The sequence below is a fragment of the Mustela erminea genome, chromosome 11, assembly GCF_009829155.1.
Source record: "Mustela erminea isolate mMusErm1 chromosome 11, mMusErm1.Pri, whole genome shotgun sequence".
NCBI classification, from domain to species: domain Eukaryota; kingdom Metazoa; phylum Chordata; class Mammalia; order Carnivora; family Mustelidae; genus Mustela; species Mustela erminea.
In genome coordinates, this window is record NC_045624.1 from 58,259,107 (window position 1) to 58,273,649 (window position 14,543).

At 36.4% G+C, this 14,543-nt stretch overlaps 1 long non-coding RNA gene across 1 annotated transcript; it reads left to right on the forward strand.

Moving 5' to 3' along the window:
* Window positions 1-1,112: 1,112 nt before the first annotated feature.
* LOC116569354 lies at window positions 1,113-13,705 on the forward strand. The gene is made up of 3 exons (XR_004276993.1): window positions 1,113-1,525; window positions 1,727-1,833; window positions 13,643-13,705. It is a non-coding gene; the product is annotated as an uncharacterized LOC116569354 (long non-coding RNA).
* The last annotated feature ends 838 nt before the right edge of the window (window positions 13,706-14,543 follow it).

The window sequence follows — 14,543 nt, forward strand, 5'->3', positions numbered from 1 at the left end:
GTCCAAATTTCCACTTTTTATGAGGACACTAAATTAGGGCCTAATGACTTCGCCTTAACTTGTCTGTGAAGACTTTATTTCCAAAAAAGATTGTATTCTGAGATACTAGAGGTTAGGACATGACCATATCTTTTGAGGGGACATAATTCAACCCATTACTGAGTGTATGCAAATTACTTAGAAAATGAACCTGTGGCAGCCACATTATGACATTTTTTCTCTTCTTCCACTTTATCAGGGAATTTTAGACTATAGGAGTATTTAAGAATTTGCTTTTAGTTTACAGTACTTTTTTAGCTTTTGGATTTATTTTTATTTTAACTTTAATTCCAGTATAATTAACATACAATGTTAAATTAGTTTCAGGTGTGCAATATAGTGATTCAACAACTCTATGTATTACTCAGTGCTCATCAAGATAAATATACTCATGGGGCGACTGGGTGGGTCAGACACTTAAGTGTCTGCCTTTGGCTCAGGTCCTGACCTCAGAGTTCAGGGATCAAGTCCCTCATCAGGCTTCCTGCTCAGCGTGGTTTTTTCCTCTCCCTCTGCCCGTCCTGCTCATGCTCATTCTTGCTCAATCGATCTCTCTCAGATTAATAAATCTTTAAAAAAAATAAGTATACTCATAATGGGGTATTTAAGAATTTTTAAGAGCCTACTTAATAACATACATTGGAAATACTCCTTTAATACATTATCATGAAAATATATAATGTATCTGAGTCATAGTTGAATTGTTCTTAAATCTGAAATACATATTTAACATTATGTCTGTTTAACCACTTTTCACTGCAACAGCTCATTTTTCTCAACACTTTTTTAGGAATAACAACTTTTTTTTTTTTTTTTTAAGTTTTGAAACACACTGAAAACAATACACCGAATTAGCAATATAATTTCAGGAAAAGACACACCACTTACTTAACACAGTAGTTTCTTCAATTTGTCATAGCCTTAAGGAAAAGGAAATTCTTATCTGGGGGGGTTGGATTGTGTCCACCAAAAAGATAGGATCAGTTCTAAACTCTAGTACCTGTAATTATGAGCTTATTTGAAATAGGTTCTTTGCCTGTGTAATCAGGTTATGAGGGAAATCATAACGGAGGTTGAATGCTCATCTAATGACTGATACCATCTTAAGAAGAAGGAAATTTGTATACAGAGACAGAGAGAGAAGGCCATGTGAAGACAAGTAGAGATGGGAATGAGGTGTCTATGAGCCAAAGAATGCCAAGGATTGCCAGCAATCACCAGAAGCTACAAGAGAAGCATGGAACAGATTCTCCCACAGAGAATTCAGATACTTGCCAAGACTTTTGGACTTGATTTTGGACTTTTGGCTTTCAGAGCTATGAAAGAATAAATTTGTTTCAAACCACCCAGCTTGTGATAATTTGTTATGGCAGCCCAAGAGAATTAATGAATCCAGCATATCCCATTTTGATAACAAATGGCTTGTCTAAAGATAAGCTCCAACTGCCACCCCTTATCCAATCTTATCCAATCTCTTCCATCCTTGGTGAGTAAAATAAACTTCATTACAATTTATATCAAACTTTATTTAATGTTCATATTGTTGTTTATTATGTATATAAATTTGTTTTCTTTGTTCACAAGTTTATATATATATTCTAATCTATGAAAACTGAGTATTTTGGTTGAGATAATTTCCTTGTGAAATTAATGACTTTTATTTTTGCTTGATGGCTTTTCACTTTAGAGCAAGGGTTTCAGGAGAAAAAAGAAAAGTATTAAATGAGACATCACCATTACTATGATTCTTACTGTCACAGCATGAGTAAAGAAAGTATTTCCAGCAAGGATAAGGTAAGTGGGTATGTTGGTTTCCTGGGACAATAATCCAGTAGTCCCTCCTTATTCACAGTTTTGTTTTCTGTGCTTTCATTTACCCAAGGTTAATTGCAGTCCAGAAATGCATCCTCCTCCTGAGTGTACATAGCTTGACAAATGTTACTTAGCACTACATCATAATGCCTACGTCATTCACCTCACTTGTCTCCTCACATAGACATTTTATTGCTCACCTCATCACAAGAAGGGTGAGATCAATACAAGATATTCTGAGAGGGAGCACATTTGTATAACTTTTTAATAGTATATTGTTCTAATTGTCTTATTTTATCTTACTGTGCCTAATTTATAAATTAAACCTTATCATAGGTATGTATTATAGAAAAAGACACTATATGTGGGGTTTGGTCCTATCCATGATTTCAGGTATCCACTGGGGGTCTTGGAATGTATCCCCCCCACACATGGATAAGGGGAGACAACTGTAATGTTTTATTGGAAACAAGTATAGTTATTCATATAGTTTTTAAAAATACATGTAAAGAGGGAGAGAAAGCATATGCATTTTGGGGAGGAAAGAAAAGAGCAAAACAGGAAATGAGGGAAAATAGAGTTGTGGAAAAAAGGCTGTGGGGAAGAGAAGAGGGAGAAATACTTGAATGTATTTTTTTCCATCATTCTTGCTCTCTGATACTTTATTTACTAGTCTTCAGCGGTGTTCATCAGATTTTTGTGCAATTTATCAGATTTATCCTTTAGACTTTCATTTTTAATTGATTATTCATCATTAAAATATGATTGTTATTCCCCAATTATCCTTCAAGTGTTTGTTCATTGCACTTATCACCTTTTAGCAAGATTTGTAATTTATTTATTATCTTTGTTTTAGCCTGCTTTTGCTGCCCCCCCCAATGCAGAAGTTCTCCAAACTCAGGCACCTTAGTCACTTATAAATTCCATAACTCTAAGGCAGTCTCTGGCATACCACAGGTGGTCAGTGGTTATTTATTTACTTTTTAATGAATGAGTATATTTTCTTCAAAATTAATTATCTATTTTAGTTTCAGGACTTCTTTTGTAATCATTCACCTTGTATTTTATATACATTTGTAATAGTTGCATATTGGACGAGGAGTTTGGTGACTTGTATGTTCTCATTTTATCATTTGACCTGGAATTTTGCACACTTAAAGGGAAGTTGTTGTTGCTTGACCTCATGTTGCCTCCTAAAATATGTCTATAGCATAGTGTAGTAAGATGTTAACACATCTCAGTGAAACACATCTGCTCTACTGTTGTCTCCAACTCCTGGTCTCTTCAAACTTTTAAAACTGTCATAGATTACTGGAAACAGGACTGCATTTGAAATTAGTTCAATAAAACAGTAGTTGCAGATGCTCCATTAAGGGTTTAAAAACAAAATTGTCAGCCAAAGAAAATGGCTTGTAAATGTCTGGCCATCACTCTAGTGCTGCAGAAGTAAGTTTTCTGGCAATGAGGGAAGTGGGGCTCCCTGCTTGCTGACACATAAATGACTAAATTGGAGAGATTTCTTAGTCTGTCTGCTAACCAGTGGTGTGGATATGTAACTGGATGCTGGCATTACAGTGCAGTTGTAGGTAAAAATCCAGAAGGTGATGAAAGACAATCTGCGGTAATAGAATTGGAAGAACTCGGGGGATTGGATTAACCAGGTACAGTCTTTCTGCTCCCTCTTTTTCAGTTGTATAGCCATTTTTCTACAATCTAGAAAGTATAGGGTGATGCTTTCCAATTTAATTGATGGCTTAGTCTGGCATAAGTGATTCCACATGGTGTTTGACGAATGGCTCTTGAGTTAACCTCCCTCCTTTTGTTTAAGAAATAGACAAACCCAACACAACTTTCTCTTTTCTCACTAGAACTATCGCTTGCACATCAATTTATCTATTTTAGATGAAATTTTAGATATTTCACAAACTGATGAAACTTCCTGTTCCTGGTTTTGGAGGAAATTGCAACATCATAAACAGAGTTTTCTTGTATTCTCAGTCATTGAGTTGATGGATGGTGAAAGAGAAAAGCAGCATCCTGGGTTTTTCAGAGGCATGTCTATGCTTCAGTCAGATTATATGGTGGCTTGCAGTGTTACTATACTAGTATCCCTTTACACAAGAAAAATTTCTTTTAAATAACAATATCAATTTGGGGTTGCTCAGGGATTTAATAGAAAGGTTTGGAATATGGCAGTGGTAATATATACTCAAAAGGTCAAAAATTCTCAGCTAGAGGCTAGTTCAATATGCTCATTCATCACATTCCATTTTTGCTCACGTGAAACAAAGACATAGAACTAAATGTAAGTTAAAGCACTGGATTGAACAAGCAGGCTTTTAAAAAAAGGTACCAAATCTCAACTTACTACTGTCAAGTCACAGGCTTAATCTTGAGATAGTCTTTGTTAATACATAATTTTGATTGTATTACTCGCAAAACTCACAGGCAAAAATATGCTGAATGACAAACAATGTTGATATTCTTCACATATATGACACATTTCATCTAAAAATTGCCATGTATTATATCATTAACCAGTTAATAATTTTATGTAAAACATTGATTAAGATATTCTGAAATTACCAGGAATTAGACAAAGACAATTGAGCAGAAACAAAGTTAAAAATGTCTTTAATCTGTTGGGTAAGCTAGGTTGGAGACATGGCTTTTGCAATATTCTTGGGGTAATACACAGTTTAGGGTTTATACAGGCTGTGATCTTCAGATGGGGACAGCTGATACTCACCACTGAAGCCAAGTGGTGAGATGGTACACTGCATCCAAGGTACTTCTGTGAGTGAGTAGGCTCTAGACTTTGTGGCTTGCTTTCTCGATGCTGGAGGAGACACCACACATTGTTTGGAAGTTGAGTCCAAACCAGAATTCCACTAGATGTCCTATCCTGCCTCTGTGTGGTCCTGGATGACCCATTTTAGCTTGAAGAAGCTCTGGGAAATTTGGTATGTCTACCTCCAGTTTAAGGGCTACTTCTGGGTGGTCCTTAGTGGTTAAGAGAGATTGATTATGAGGCCTTCATAAGAGATTCAGAGAAGTTCAAGAATCTGGGCCTGGACAAGATCCAGTCTATTAAGAATGATGATTCGTCCTGAGTGTCTCAGTATATAATTTGGAAGAACTAGAGTAGTTCTGGTATATCAAGATATAGAGATCCCACCAAACATGCATCACCAACTCTGCTGCCAAACTTTGTTAACATCTTACATAGCCAAACTCAAGGCACCAGGTTTCCAGATTGAGCGATAACTGGGTTGTGCCACAGTAGGTGGTCAGAACTTTCTAGGAATTGCCTTATGGCTAGGCGGACACAAAGAAATCTGCTTTAATATAGTTTAGTCCAATAGTTTCTCTAATAATGTCCACTCTTAGTTATATATACATTAATAAGAAGAACTAAGTCTGGATAATATAAAAATCATTTCTGTTTTACATGGAAAATACTGTAGTGTCATGGAAAGAACATGTGCTTTGGAGACAACCAATTCTGGCTTTCAGTACCCACTCTGCCATTTCAGTCTCTGACAGAGAATGACTGGCTGAGACTTGAGACATTGTCATCCCAAAAGACAGTATATACAAAAAGTATCAAGAAATATTCAAAAAGTGTTCAGACATATTTGTATGTATTGATCTTTAGGAAAAAAGTAACAGCATTTCAAAGGTAAAAAGAGTGCAATAGCAAAATCTGGAGTTTGGGATTGGAAAGTTTTGGGTTGACACTGGTGTGACTATGAGTAATTTCTTACCTGTAACCTGAATCAGGGATCTTCACATATAAATGAAGTAAATATTATGTACCCTGTGGAATAGTTACACGGACTAGATGTTAAGTGACTAGCAGGATGTCTAACACATTTTAGGTGCTAAATCAGTGCTAGCTTATATTTCCTCCTTTTTCCACTTTATAGCCTCACATGGCTACTTGGGGCCTCTGTTGGCAAGAAAATATTGAGCATATAAAGTGGGGGTATGGACCATTTTCACAATTTTTTTTTTTTTAACATCAAGAAAGGGCAAATAGAAGCTTTGTGCTCTTGGCGTGGAATCCACAATATGCAAGTCTAAGGCAAGAGTCAGGAAACAGGAGGTTCCAAGAAGATCCTGCATCTCTTGTGACATGGCATTATAAACTCCAGTGAAGGTTCTTGGTTTTTACAACTCCTATAGACTGAGTTCTTAGCAGAGCTCTGGGAGCAGGCAGTCTTTTCACTGGTACCTTGACAAGAATTTGACCATCTTACAGCTGCCTCTCTCCTGGTTCAAGAGCCCAAACCACTGATGTTTTCACTGTTCAGGAGATTGACATCATAGGAAGTAAACCCCATGGTTGCACCTGAGCTTCAGTTAGCACCACAAGGCCTCCTTAGGAGGCCATCAGGCAAAGAGTAGAGCTTCTGGAGAAGAAGGGACCATTTAAATTAACACAGTAAGAATAATAAAAACATTTCAGGACATTCACGTGAAGCGTCTGTGTGCACATATATATACTTTTTTATCTTGGATTACAGACATGATTTTAAATTAAAAATCAGGAGAGATTAAGAGTCACTTATGGTTTGTCTCCCTCCAAATCCGATCTCGTTTCATTTATTCTTCTCCTACCCACTTAAGCCCCCATGCATCACCACTTCCTCATATCAGGGAGATCATATGATAGTTGTCTTTCTCTGCTTGACTTATTTCGCTAAGCATGATACGCTCTAGTTCCATCCATGTTGTCGCAAATGGCAAGATTTCATTTCTTTTGATGGCTGCATAGGGTTGCTGGGGGGAGGGGGTTTGGGAGAAGGGGGTGGGATTATGGACATTGGGGAGGGTATGTGCTTTGGTGAGTGCCGTGAAGTGTGTAAACCTGGTGATTCACAGACCTGTACCCCTGGGGATAAAAATATATGTTTATAAAAAATAAAAAATTAAAAAAAATCAGGAGAAGTGAGGGTGAGTGTAAGTTCCATTATGATATGAAAAGCAGAAGAAATATCTGAAAGCATAGAAAAAAACATAAATAGAAGAAATATGAAAGAAAAAAATAAAAGACTTCAGGGAAAGTGGAGGAAATGATGAAGGGATAAAGGGTCTTCCTAGGAAAACTAAATGACATATTGTTTCCACATCTCAGTAGAAAAATCTGTGCTTGTGCTGTCCATAGAATTCCAGACTCATATTCTCCTTGTGACATTAATTCTTCTTTTGACATTCAACTTGAATGGGTAGCAATCATTTCAAACTTAACAGGTCCAAAACTGAACTTTTGATCCTCCCCTGGCCCAATTTTACTTGCATAGTCTTCTATACCTTTGTTAATGGAGACCCCTGTATCAAGTTATTGACATTTAAAAAAATCTTGGATTGCTTTTGACATCTGTCTTTCACAGATCTGATTGAGCAACACATTTGTCAGCTACACCTGTGCTGAATTTGTTCATGTCTAACGTATCCACTGGTGACATTGTGTTGAGAATGATTATCATCTGTCACTCGCTCAGATGATTTCAGTAGCCTACCAACATATTTCTCTTTCCCTCTTCTCAACACCCAGAGAAATCCTCTTAAGTAAGTTAGTTCATGTCACTCCGCCAATAAACCCTTCAGTAGCTTTCTACCTCACCAAGAACCAAAGTCCTGGCCATGACCCTAGGACCTTATGTGAATTGCCCTTTCTGCCTATGCCCACTTTCTTATCCTGTCCACAACCTAGTGGCCACACCTTATTATGACTCTTGACTCACTGTTTTAACTCCATTGGTCTCCCATATTTCTTAAACATGCCATGTATTTACCCTCCTGGAACTTTCTCCCATTGCCTATCAACAAGCTTTGCACCCTTCCCTCCATTAACCTATTTAAACTTGCAGACCTCCTTTGCTTTGTGTATCCATAACAATTATCATCATCTAACGTATTACCTGTTTTACATATTTACCTTGCTTGCTTCCTATCTCTTATCCCTACCTTACCCCTAGCACTAAAACTTCATTATTGCAGAAATTTATTGTCTGTTCTGTTCACTGTTGCATCCTCAGGAATGACAGTAGAAACTGTCACATAGTGTTGGTTGAAATTTACTGATTGTGGTAGAAGTTAGTCAATGCCTGATGGATCATTTCTGGAGTGATGTTGTAGAAGTTGTCCTGTGGGTCCACTTGAAGTCTACTCTACTGCCTTGCCAAAATTTGTTAAGTGTTAACTGTTGTCTTCACCATCTTTACTAAATTCATCTTGAGTCCCTTCTTTACTCTTTATCCTACAGTAGGCCCTAACTGGGGGACTGAGTTTTGATCACTGAATATGAATAGATCTTCTAATTGAGCCTATTTATAGACTCAATGTAATAGGAGACTCTCTTATTATTCATAAGCTACCAGTGTTTTATGATAACAGACTAGAAATATCATGTAAAAAGCTTGCCATAAAATAGTAACTACTTGGATGTTAGAGATCACCCTTCTGGTAGCTATTGAGCCATACTGAAAGTCAAGTGAGATTTGAGAAGCAAGCCTGATTAAGACAAAAGAAAGGAGCAAATATGCAGCAGTGGGCATGAGATACGAAACATTACTGGAGGGGTGATTAAAAAGTAGTAAAATAATCAAGCATTTGTACAAACAATTTTATAGCAACAAATCTGAAATCCTTCTAGACAGCAAAGATGCCTCTGCAACAAAATTTAAATTTCTAAAATTAACTCAAGAGAAGGTAAAAGACATAAGCCAACGATTATAAAAGTGACTGAGGAGTTAAAAAATCTGCCATTAATAAAAGCCACTGAGATCCCAGATTTTCATGAGTGCTATCAAATCTTTGGGGAAAAAAATAGATAAATTCGTGTTATTTAATCTAGTATAATCCACTGGAAAAGATCCTTAATATAAAACCTCATGAGGGGCACCTGTGTGGCTCTGTGGATTAAGCAGCTGCCTTTGGCTCAGGTCATGATCTCAGGGTCCTGGGATTGAGCCCCATATCGGGCTCTTTGCTTGGTGGGGAGCCTGCTTCCCTCTCTTTCTCTCTCTGCCTGCCTCTCTGCCTACTTGTGATCTCTCTCTGTCAAATAAATAGATAAAATCTTTAAAAAAATTAAAAAAAAAACCTCATGAAATTAGCAAAAAAAAAAAACCCCAAGTGTAGCTTAATCTTACATACAAATGCAGATGCAAAAATCTTTAGAAAATAAGAGATATTTTAGTATTTATAACCTTTCAATATAATTATGTCAATCTACAAAAAATTAGTCTTATGGTAATATCAATACATCTTGAAAAATATATATAATTTAATTAGGAATAAAAGTAAATTACACAATAGTACAAAATAATTCCCCTCAAACCAAAACTATCATTCTAAGTTATAAAACTCTCATTGCGATTAATATAAAAAATGAGATGGAAATTTCTACTGATGTCAATGTTTTAGAATAGTGAGTTCAAAAAAACTGAAGTCAGTATAAACCCTGGAAAATACAATTAGTTTCCTAATGAAAATACTATATGCCTAGAATTCTTAAGATTCTAATTAAAATCAAGGGAAAATTTCAGTAAGATAATTTGTAAAGATAGAAACAAAGTAAACATGTAAAGGTAAACAGTTTTTATTTATATTATCTGTAGGCAAATGATAATACAAATTAATGTATCTGTAAATTAATATATCTATATCTATTTACAATAAACAATATTCTTATAGGTAATTTTAGGAGGAAAACCTCAGATATATATAAAAATATCTATGAACCTTACAGAAGGACATAAAACAATATTTGAACTATGGAAAAATGTGCTCTTAGATCAGAATTTAATTTAGTAGAAGATGAGAAGATGAGAAGTTAATTTAGTAAAAATTTAATAAAAATGTTCTTCAAAATATTCTATGAATTTGAGCTGTTTCTAAATAGAACTTCATCAAGGTTGATTCCAGAATTGGATACAATGACTTAAAAGTTTTCTTGGAAAAATATATATCTGCAAACAGCCAAGAGAAGTTTCATGTAGAAGAATGAGAAACTGGGAAACTTTGCTTTACACATTATTCATCAGACTATAAAGTTACTATAATCAAATCAATATGGTATTAATCCTATGGAGCCATAAAAAAATGGAGAATCTAGAAAATAGATGTCTGTGTATGAAAGCTTTATATATGGCACATTCAATGGGAAAATAATTACTTATTTTATAAATAGGGCTACCAATTAGTTCTTTACCCAGAAGGAAACTAAGTTGGGCCCATTCTCACTGTACGGGCTGATCAGTACTATAGCCACTATACATTAGTGCTATTTAAATATAAATTAATTAAAATTAAATTTTAAAATTGTGTTTCCCAGCTATATTAGTCATGTTTTAAAGTGTAGCCAGTGTCTACTTTATCAGGCAGTGCAGATTATAGAAGATTTCCATCTTTGTAAAATGTTATATTGGACAGCACCAATTTCCTCTTTCTCTCCTTATGCATGTAACATTTGCTGTATAATATTTAACATTTATATGTATACATATATATATATCAATATGAACTAAAATATGTCCTTAAATATATATATGAATATGTACATTTAAGTGTACCCAATTCATTTAAAATTTAAATATGAAACACTTAGAAGAAAATCATCGAGGCTACATAGACAATATAGGAGTTGAGGGGAAACTTGATAACATGACCAGAAACTCAGAAAAAAATAAAAAGAGATGTATTTGATGTTAAAAAATTATAACTTCTGTATGTGCCTAGATACCAGTATCAGTTGGAGTTCTTGACTGAAAACAAAAGCATCTATTTTAGGTATATGTTGCAGGAAAAAAAAAAAAAGAATTGGAAGGAGCTATGCTCACTACTAAGATAGCCAGAAAAACAGTTTGGAAGAGAAAACACCCAAACCTCATTGAGAGACTACTTTTAAGAAGATACCGCTGCTACCTCCTTAGGACATCAATACCACAACTATTGTTTCAACTTGATCATTTCCAAGTTGAAGTAAAGTGCCGGTGAATCTGATAGGAGGAGGCTGGGGCCTATTCTGTTGTCCTAGCTGCAAGGGAGCATGTGAAGACATGTTTCTGTTTTCTAGTTTAAGGGACAAGATTCAAAAGTGAGAAGTTCTCACCTAGAGAAAAGGTGTTCGGTATTTCCTGAAGGAACCACAAGCATGACAAATGTCCAGCACACTAACATAAAGTCAGCAGACAAATGATCCAGTGACGGTGGGACCACTGCAACCCAGATGAAGATGAATGTTTAATGTTTCTATAATGTGGAAAAGGTCCCTAAAAACTGTAAAGAAAAGGATACACTATCTGATTAAAAAAAAAAAAAAGCACATCAAGGATATGAAGAGGGAATTCACAAAAGAGTAAATGCAAATTTTCCAAACTTAAAATAACAATGAAGTGGCACTTTATTGAGCAGACTGACAAAATTTGGAAGTTTTAAAAAACCTGCTGGTGGTCTGTGAATGAAATGGTATATTCTTTGCTACTGGATTATAAATTAATCTCCCCTTTTAGAAGGCAGTTTAACAATGTAAAATTTAAAATAACCAGTCTTAGAAGCAACCCCATTCCTTAGAAGTAAAAGCACCTCCAGATAAAAACATATATACAAGGATGTTTATTGTCCTTTCTTTGTGGAGGCAAAAGACTGAAACTATGAATGGACTGTGGTCTAAAAAAATGCATGATACATTCACTATGAGCTGTTAAAAAAGCACCTACAAGGAATGAGATAAAATCTATGTTATTTCTCTGGAGTTATTCTGACAATGACTTACTGAGTGAGAAAAAGTAAGATGTGGAGAACCAAACAGAACAACATACAAAGCACACTGTGAGAAACTGGAGACAGTGAGTTTTTAACAAGAATCACAATGGGTTGTGAACATGAAAGAGGGTAAATTGATGCCCGTGAGGAAGAGGAACAGAGAAGTGGGGAGGCAAACAAAAAAAATGAAACAAGAGTCGCAAGTTAAAAACATAATGATGGGGCGCCTGGGTGGCTCAGTGGGTTAAGCCGCTGCCTTCGGCTCAGGTCATGATCTCAGGGTCCTGGGATCGAGTCCCGCATCGGGCTCTCTGCTCAGCAGGGAGCCTGCTTCCCTCTCTCTCTCTGCCTGCCTCTCTGTCTACTTGTGATCTCTCTCTGTCAAGTAAATAAATAAAATCTTTAAAAAAAAAAACAAAAACAACATAATGATGAGCACTGGGTGTTATATGCAACTAATCATTGAACTCTACATCAACGAGTGGTTTACTATATGTTGGCTAACAGAACATAATAAAAAATAATAATTAAAAAAATAACCAAAACTCTCATCATGGAAAACTGCTTCTGTGAATTATATGTATACCTATTTCAAGAGAAATTATAAAGGAGTTTAGATTTCTAAACTTCAGACATGTCTAAAATATAATCAGGTGAAAAATAACACATAATATTACAAAGTAATATGTAAAGAATGATTCTACTGAAAACCAAGTAAACAAGTGTGTGTGAGTGTGTGTGTGCATGCGCACACCGTAGATGACAGGACACCCCTATTAATACTGGTTTCTTTTGAAAAGATAAAATTGGAAAGCAAATAGTGATTGTACATATAGTCATCCTAATTCTGAAATTCAAACATAGTTTTAAATTAAAAATATACTTTAACATTCCTGGAATGTATTATAAAGGAAATAAGCTCTATTTGATTCAGAGAATAATTGGAAAACATCAAGTAAGAGAGGCTGGTTTGGGATAGCCTTGCTAAGGAGAATATCTAAGCTGGGACCCGAAGGATAACAATAAGCTGTATTGTGGAGGGCTGGACAAAGAATGTTTTCAGCTGAGTCCACTGGCCTGATAGCTCCTCTGCAGGGCAGGAAGGAAGCCAGGACACCTGCTGTGTTGGGAGCAAGTGGGTGTGTCGTGTGAGTTAAGGTTAGAGAGGCAGGGCCTTGTAGACCCCCGCTAATAAAAATTGGGTTGTAGACCACCTCTCCTCAGCAAATAAGTAGGTACTTAAATTTAAAACCTTTGTAGCAACTTCACAATGCTGAGGCTCCAACATGAGATTATCAGTTCAGGTATTTTCAGACTTGCCTGGTGCATTTCGTGTTGCAGACTGCTGCTGGTCATGTGCAGCGGCCCACATCTCAGTCCATGATGAGTTAGAACAAAGCAAAAACAAAACCAAATTCATCCTCTCCACAGGTAGGGAGAAAAGTACTGCTGTAAACTGTGAAGCGATATTTTGTTGTTCTTCTTAGAGTAGTGGGAGACCACTACAATTTTTAAAATGAAATGAGCCTTTAGGGGAGGCTGAGTGACTCAGTCAGTCAAACAGCCAGCCAACTCTAGATTTTTGGCTCAGGTTATGATCTAGGAGTCCTGTGTGGAGCCTGGAGTTGGCTCTGTGCTCAGCAGGGAGTCTGAGGATTCTCTCTCTCCCTCTGCCCCTCCTCTTGCTCATGTGGGCATGCTTGCTCTCTCTCTGTCTAAAAACAAAACAAAACAAACAAACAATAAAAGCCAAAAAGATAAATTAAAAAGAAATGAGCCTTTATATATGTTTTACAAAAAAAAAAATTAAATCGTTAGTTTAGAACTAGAGTTAACGCAGCTTAACTCACTGTGCAGAGTAGATTGGAAAGGATCAAGGGTTAAAAAGAGGAGATGCTTGTGGTGTAGGTAGGAGATGATGCCACTAGACTGGGTGGCGGCGGCTTTATACGGGAATGGAAGAGGAAGAGTCAGGGGGAACCATACAGGACTTCTGATTTCTTTTCTTTTGTCTTAGGAACTGGTACCTTATGATAACAACTATGGAGATAAGGGATGATAATAATAAGAGAAGAAGAATTTGAAGGTAAAAATCAAGAGTTCTGTTTCAAACAGATTTAAATTTGAAGTGTATATTACAAACCATGTGAAAGTACAGCTCCTCAGAGAGATCTGGAATTAAACAGCACGGTTTGGGGCTTTATAGCATGTTGCTAAAGGGTGAACAACTGTTTGCCCAGGGCTGTCTCCACTGGAGTATTGAAAATCCCAAGTCCTGGGGATCCTCTCAGTCCTTGGCAGACTGGGGCAGTGGTTCACCCTGTAGAGATGCTATTTATACCATGGGATTGGATAAGAGCAACCTAGGAGAGCACACTCAAGTATTGAACCAGGCAAATTCTAGGAGGAAAGAGAATCTTAGAAGGCTGAAATTAGTGAGGTAGGTAAGCAGAAACAAAAACGTGTCAAATACCTGGTACCAAGGGAATAGAGGATGTCAACCAAAGAAAACTGACGGATGTCATGTAAAAAGAAGACAGAATTGTAGATTTGGCAAGACGGTGGTCACAGACGACCTTAACAAGAAAAGATTCTTGAGAGTGATGGGGGGGAAGACCGCAGTGTTGTTGTACATTAAAGAAACCAGCATGGCAGAAAGGCAGAGAACAGGCTTAGTATGTGCTAAGAAAAAAAAAAAAATCATCCCAGCAGCTCTAAAATGAAGGGGTAGGGAATGGGCAGTACTTAAAATAGGCTGGAGAGAGTATGAAGGGTTGTTTTGATTCAATGTTAGAAAGTTGAATCTACTATACGAGTGCTGGGAATTTGCCAGCATTGGTGTCTGTATGAAGATTTCAGCATAAATTAAAGTGGTTTTTTTTTTTTTTTTTCCTTCCTACTTGGTGATCTACAATTAT